Source organism: Oryx dammah, unplaced genomic scaffold (assembly GCF_014754425.2).
Source record: "Oryx dammah isolate SB20612 unplaced genomic scaffold, SCBI_Odam_1.1 HiC_scaffold_8, whole genome shotgun sequence".
Lineage (NCBI taxonomy): Eukaryota > Metazoa > Chordata > Mammalia > Artiodactyla > Bovidae > Oryx > Oryx dammah.
Window position 1 is genome coordinate 51,822,169 of NW_024070192.1, and position 6,400 is coordinate 51,828,568.

The 6,400-nt window shown below is 54.3% G+C and overlaps 1 protein-coding gene across 1 annotated transcript in view; it reads right to left on the reverse strand.

Moving 5' to 3' along the window:
* YPEL2 (yippee like 2) overlaps window positions 1–3,315 on the reverse strand; it is a 65,626-nt gene extending 62,311 nt beyond the window's left edge. Inside the window, exon 1 of the mRNA XM_040244200.1 lies at window positions 3,163–3,315. The gene's annotated coding sequence lies outside the window, so the exon portion shown is untranslated. The remainder of the gene's footprint in view (window positions 1–3,162) is intronic.
* Between the last annotated feature and the right edge of the window lie 3,085 nt (window positions 3,316–6,400).

The window sequence follows — 6,400 nt, forward strand, 5'->3', positions numbered from 1 at the left end:
ATGGGATTTTCCAGGCAAGGATACTGGAGTGGTTTGCCATTTCCTTCTCCAGGATCCAACCCCAGTCTCCTGCATTGCAGGCAGATTCTTTACCAACTGAGCTACCAGGGAACGGGTAACAGAGACAGGTAACAGCATCAGAAAACGGTGACTGCACACAGGAGCCGAGCCATCATCACCCAGGAAAGCTGGGCTGAGGTCGGCAAGGGGGCATGGAAACTTGCTGTCACTTCTTATTAACAGACAAACCCATGGCTCCCCTCCCCACTCCCAACAAAAAAATAAAATCACCAGTATGCCCTTCCTCCAGATTACACAGCCCGGAACACCCAGATACTAAACAAAATCAACCTTTCCTGCTGGCCAGACTGTTAATGTCCCAGGCACAATGACTGTTATCATTAACTCAACATAATTAAAATCGTTAAAACACTGAAAATTCACCTAAATCTGGGGATAATGCAGGAGGTTCAACGGCACTACTCAAAACCCCAACCCCACACACTTAGAAACATCCAGTCATACAGAATAGTGATCAGCAGCCCTCAAATGGACTGGAGCAGGGTGCTGCGGGAGTAACAGGGCCTATGCCTACCTCTCAGGGCCAATGCTTCAAGGCAGTTGAAAGCAAACACTATACCCTTACGTTTCAAAGCCTGGGCCTGCAACAGATGAGTGGCCCTGGGTTTGTATACAGTGGGTCATATAATCTGATCAAGGCTTTGCATATCATTGTTCACTGCCCCAAATTCCCACTAGTTCAGAGTTTCTTATCAACCATCTGCCTCATAACTTCATGGCCCACTTATTAAAAATGTCCCCCACTGACAATAAACATCTCCAGACTGGACTTACAAACTACATGTTTAAACACTACCCAGGTTGTCTTCATGCACATTTAAGTCTGAGAACTTCAGCAATGTTTCTGCAAACTGTGGGCCATGAGTCATGACCAGCAGTTGATATTTTTTTTAATTAAGTAGGAAAAAATTATAAATAGAACACACTGCAGGTAGTCAGGGCAATTATTGTTTCTGGGAACTTAGGCAGTTGTGGACCTCTGTACAGTGATGTAAAATGTACTCATCACTGTGGTTCAGTTTGAAAACCACTCTCCTAGAGGGATGAAGAAATATTTTACGGAATATTTTATGCTATTCCTATGCATGGTGTTTATTTCCCATTTTTCATCCCTAATTCCAAGCTTCTGGATTTTAGGTCAAGCACAAGTTATCAAGACACAAAGGCTGTTATCAAATCCTAAACTGATGAGGCAATGCCAAACTGAGTAGGCGGGTCAGCCCAAGGCTCCTTCCTGCCCCAGACCCTTCTCAAGGAGCTGGGGATGCGGAAAGATACCAAAGGGAAGTTTGCACAACTCTCCCCAGGCTGGACCTGTTCCTTGGTAAAGAACTTGCACACTCATTATCACACATTAGAAGAATTGAAATGTTCCCTTATGAGGGGGTAGGGAGCCCGGGGCGGGGGAGGCTCAGTCTCAGTCTAAGGAATAGAGAGAACTCAGGTTCAATCCATCAATGCAGTCCTGGGGCAGGAACTAGGTCAAAGGAAAGTCAGGGAAGGGTGAATCCAGGCCCACTGACCACAAGGCTCTGAGCTCTCAGAATCTGGACAGCATCAGGCATGTGAGGTCACGTCTCACCCCAGAACCAGTGACATCGGTTGCCTTGGGCAAGTCACTTAGCTTTTCAATCCCCTAGGTTCCTTGTGTGGACAATGTTCTGGGAGCAAGTGGAACACAAGCATCCCTTCTTGCCCAATGCTCTAGGACACGCAGCCCCATCTTGCTGCACCAGAAGAGAGGACCATGGGAGAAAGAGCCAGGGGGAGAAGGAATAGCTGGGACTTCTCTGGTGGTCCAGAGGTTAAGGCTCCAGCTGCCATCGCAGGGGGCGTGGGTTCCATCCCTGGTAGGGGAACTAAGATCCCGCCTGCCAGCAGGATGTGGCCAAAAAAAGTAGCTAGCTGTATTTTCGGCTTTTAAACTCATCAGAAGCAACGACTTACTGCAAACAGCCTCAAGACTCGAGGAGAGCAACTGAGCTCAAAAAAAAAAAAAAAAAAAAAACCCAGCGAAGCCCAGGGGCGGTTTCCCCGGGCCATTCAAAGCCGCGGGACTGCGGGCGGGTCAGCTACATCACACAGAAAAACGGAGGGCGCTCACTCCCTTGGCTTTGTAAGCTCTTGTAAGCCGAGAGTGAAGTCCGAGGTGGCAGGCTCCTGGGCCCGGTCCAAAAGAACAGGTGGTTCCCCTCCCCCCGACCCTCGCCAACAAGAGAAAAGTCACCACTTGGGGTAAAGATACCCAGACGAGGTCAGCGGCCAGGGAGGGCGCACCTGAAGCAGTGAGGTCCGGGGTGCCCCGCCAGACCCACTTCCCGAGAGATACTCGCTGGAGAGGCCCCCTGATTCCGTCGGGCAGGAGTGAACTCGCGCCCACCTCTTTGGCAAGGGCGCTGGGGAGGCGCCGGGAGGCGGCCAGGCAGGAACTCGGCTGCGGTTACCTCTGCCCGCGGCCGGCCAAGCGCTCCTCGGAATCTTGACGGCGGCTAGTCTCCCAAAAGGCGGGAGGGGGGGGGGGGGAACACCGAGGGCGGCGCCCCCGGACCCAGTGTCTCCAGCAGAGACCCAGCGACATCGGGGACAGAAAACGCCTGAAACTCCCACCCTGGCCCCCAACCCACTTCGTCCCAACCCGCGGGAACTAAGCTGAGAAAGGCGCGGCCATCGGGTCTCCAGGTTCACACCCCCCGCCCCTGCCCTGCGCGCTCCAGACCTGCCCGGCTCGTCGCCCGGGTCCCCGGCCCCGACCCGGGGACCTGCGCTCCCTCGGCGCCCGCCGCGGGCCGCAGCCGGGGCCCCGGCAGTGTTTGTAAACAAACCGGTCACGTGGCCCCGGCGGCTCGCTCCCCGCCCCCTGTGCCCGCGGCCCCCCCACCTCGCCCCGGGGCGACCCCCTCGCCGGACCCCACCTCGGCCGCGCCAGGCGGAGGGTGCCGCGCTCGCTCCAAGGGAGCCGGGCCGCCGGGGCCCCGGGGCGGGATGGAGGGGGACGGGGACGGGCGCCCCGCGCTCCAGCCGGGCGCCCCGCGCTGACAGCACGCCCCACGCCCACGCGCGCCGCGCTCGCGTCTCACTCACCCGGCAGCCAGCAGCCCCGTCCGGCCCGCGCCGCGGTAGGCTCCGCGGGGATGCGCAGCAGCGAAGGACCGCCCGGCCGGATCCCGGGCCCCGGGCGCGCTCTTAAAGCCACAGCCGCCGCCGCCGCCGCTCCGCATCCCTCCGGGCCGGGCCGGGGGCTGCCGGGTGACGGACGCGCTCCCGCGCCTATCCCCTCGGCTCAGCACATAGCAACACGCCGCGGGTTGGCTGCGCCCGGCCGCAGCCCATCCGCTGCGAGCCAATCAGCGAAGGACGGAACTCCGCCTCCTGCTTCCCCGACCTCCGCCCCCCACCCCCCACCCCCCCTTCGGGCCCCCCCGGGCTTGGGTGCGGGGTGCGGGGTGCGGGGCGCGAGGCGGGCGGCGGGGTCTGGCCCCGAGGAAGCTGAGCCCGCCGCGCCTGGCGAGGCGGGGGGCGGCTGGCCCGACGAACGGGGAGGAAGGGTGATGACGATGGGCAGGCTCTCTGCGCCCGGGCGGAGACCGTTTATTTGGGTTTGGAGTTTGTCTCCAGGTCAAGGCTGGGATTTCTAGAACCCGGGGTGGGGGGGGGGGGCCGCTTTCTAGTGCTGCTTCTGCTTAGAGGAGCTAAGACAGTAACTCAGTCCTCACGCCTTAGCCGCCCCCAACTCAGTCTAAGTTACCTGGAGAGGCTCTCGGGACCCAGGGCAGCTGAGTGTAAAAAGATAACGCCAGCCCGAGGGGGCCCCCGCCAGGCCCTACTCAGCAGCAAGTCATTTCCCGTTGTCTCTCTGCTCTCCTTAAATCCGGCGTATTAAACGCAGGATAAGAGGCATTTACAGGCATTGGGAGACCCCTCGCCCCCAATTGCTGCTGGTTTTCTAAGGCTTTTGAAGAGAAACGACTCACCCGGGACACTCGGGAGGGTCAGTGACCACCGGGGAGGTGCGCCCAGTCTGGGTCAGTGGAGCGGTGCTTTTCACGGAAGAGAAGGTTAAAAAATAAGCCCAGGGCTATCAGGAAATCTAGGGAGGCACCAGGTGGGCGGAGTGGGGCAGTCTCCCAGTAAGAAAACAGGTCACTTTGAGAAAGAATGCAGCCAGGGCTTTGGGGCAGAGAGCAGTTTAGCCTTTTCATTTGGCCTCTGGGATTCTGCAGTTGCTCTGAGAGCAGTAGGAAACCTTGGGTTTTATTGAGCTGCTGTCAGAATGTGAGACATTTCTAGAGCTGCTGCTGTCTTCAACCCCTTTCCACGCTGGTTTGCCCGAAAGTGGAGAATGGTACCCAAGGCAGATCCCCAGGTGGTTCAAACTTCACTGAAACTCCAGCCAGCTGTCTTTAAAATACGTTTGATTCGGTTAATATATTTCTCATTTGGATTGTATTCCGATAATATATGTTGCATGGTTGGATGTGAATCCAGTCCTAATGTTAGTAAAAACTATAAAAAAAATACCTGAAACACATCAGCATCTCACATAGTATCAGTCTCAGTGTAAGCATTTTCAGTGTAAACAAGATCACCTTGTCATTGCTCACAGTTGATAAACTTGGAAAGTTTAAAACAAAAAAATTTTTAAATACTTATCAGATAAAGACTCAAGAAAGGTTTAGCACTTAATCCTTATCTTTGAAGAAGTGGTAGATTCTTTAGATTACTGAGATCTTGATTTCTGCCCTAATCTGCCTCTTGGACAAATATCTTCCTCTTTCCAGACTTTAGTAGCCACAGCTTGAAACAAAGAAGATTGAAATAGATTGAAATAGTCCCCTCCAGGCAGTAAAATCTAAGCAGGTCCAGAAAGTCAAACTTGTTACAATGTTTCAACAATATCCTAGTGAATGTTCCTGTTGCCAGATCACCACTCCCCAACCGCAGGCCCTGCATGAGTTTAACACCCTGGAATATTGGTATGTTATGTAACAAGATTGGTGGCTACTGTTTTAAATAAAAGATAATGTTAGCTAAGGAGGACGAGCCTGGTGAGGTGCATCAGAGGGAAATCTGAGGACCCCTGCAGGCCGGCTGTGTGTATGCCGGAGACTGGAAAGAGGCATCCAGACTGCAAGACCCGAGACAATAGAAACAAGCCAGGCAGCCAACCAAAAAGATGAAATAAGCCGGATCATGCCTCCTCCTTGTCAAAAGAGCCAAGCATTGTGAACTGTTCCCAGAGAAGGTAGAAGTGAAACAAAGTAGCAGAAACAACTTCTCTTCCTCTGAAAGCACCTTGAATGGCCTCTCAGTACACATTCACTCAGGGCCTATTCTGTGCCGCCTTGCCTGATTGGCTTGAATGGTAGTTTTCTAAAGAATCTACCAAAGGAGAGACAGCTGAGCCTATGGAGAGTGTGTGAGAATGGACAGATATTTACCCCATAGGGCAAAAATGAGATGGAAAAATACAGGGAGAGATGTACATAAATTCGTTCAGATAACCCCACAGACAGGTATCAGCCTGCCTCTGTCAGTGGCCCGGGACCCTTGTCTCCTCTGTGTGTGGCTGAATTCGTTCATTCCTATTCACAGCCATTCTTTCCAGCATCCGCTCTCCCCAGCCCCACATTCCTACCGTTGCCATATTGACATCACTGCTACTGTGAAAAGGTCACTTTTTTTTCCCCTTATGACCATGCTGCTCACAGTGTGGGATCTTAGTTCCCCACCCAGGGATGACCCCATGCCCCCTGTGTTGGAAGCACAGTCTTAACCATTGGACCACCAGGGAAGTCTCAAAGGTCACTTGTATATGCTCATGGTGAGCTTCCCTAGTGGCTCAGCTGGTAAAGACTCTGCCTGCAATGAGGGAGACCTGTGTTCGATCCCTGGGTTGGGAAGATCCCCTGGCGAAGGGAAAGGCTACTCACTCCAGTATTCTGGCCTGGAGAATTCCATGGGCAGAAGAGCCTGGCAAGCTGTAGTCCATGGATCACAAAGAGTCGGACACGACCAAAACTTTCACACTTTCTTACTTTCCCTCACCCCCAGAGCAGTGCATCGGCGGGTCCTGTCAGCTGAACTTCAAAAATACAAACTCTATTTCCTCTGAGCATGTCAGTCTCCACTGCCGCGTCCCCGGCTGGAGCCACAGCATCTCTTGCCCCGAGTAAGCCACGGCCTCTCAACTGATCTCCCTGCTTCCAATCCATTCTCTCCGCAGCAGCTGGATGGTTCTTCCTCTAAACAACCCCCTTGCGATGGCCACAAGGCCCTGCTAAGCAGGCCAGCCAACCTCTCCGGTCTTTCCCCTTTGCTC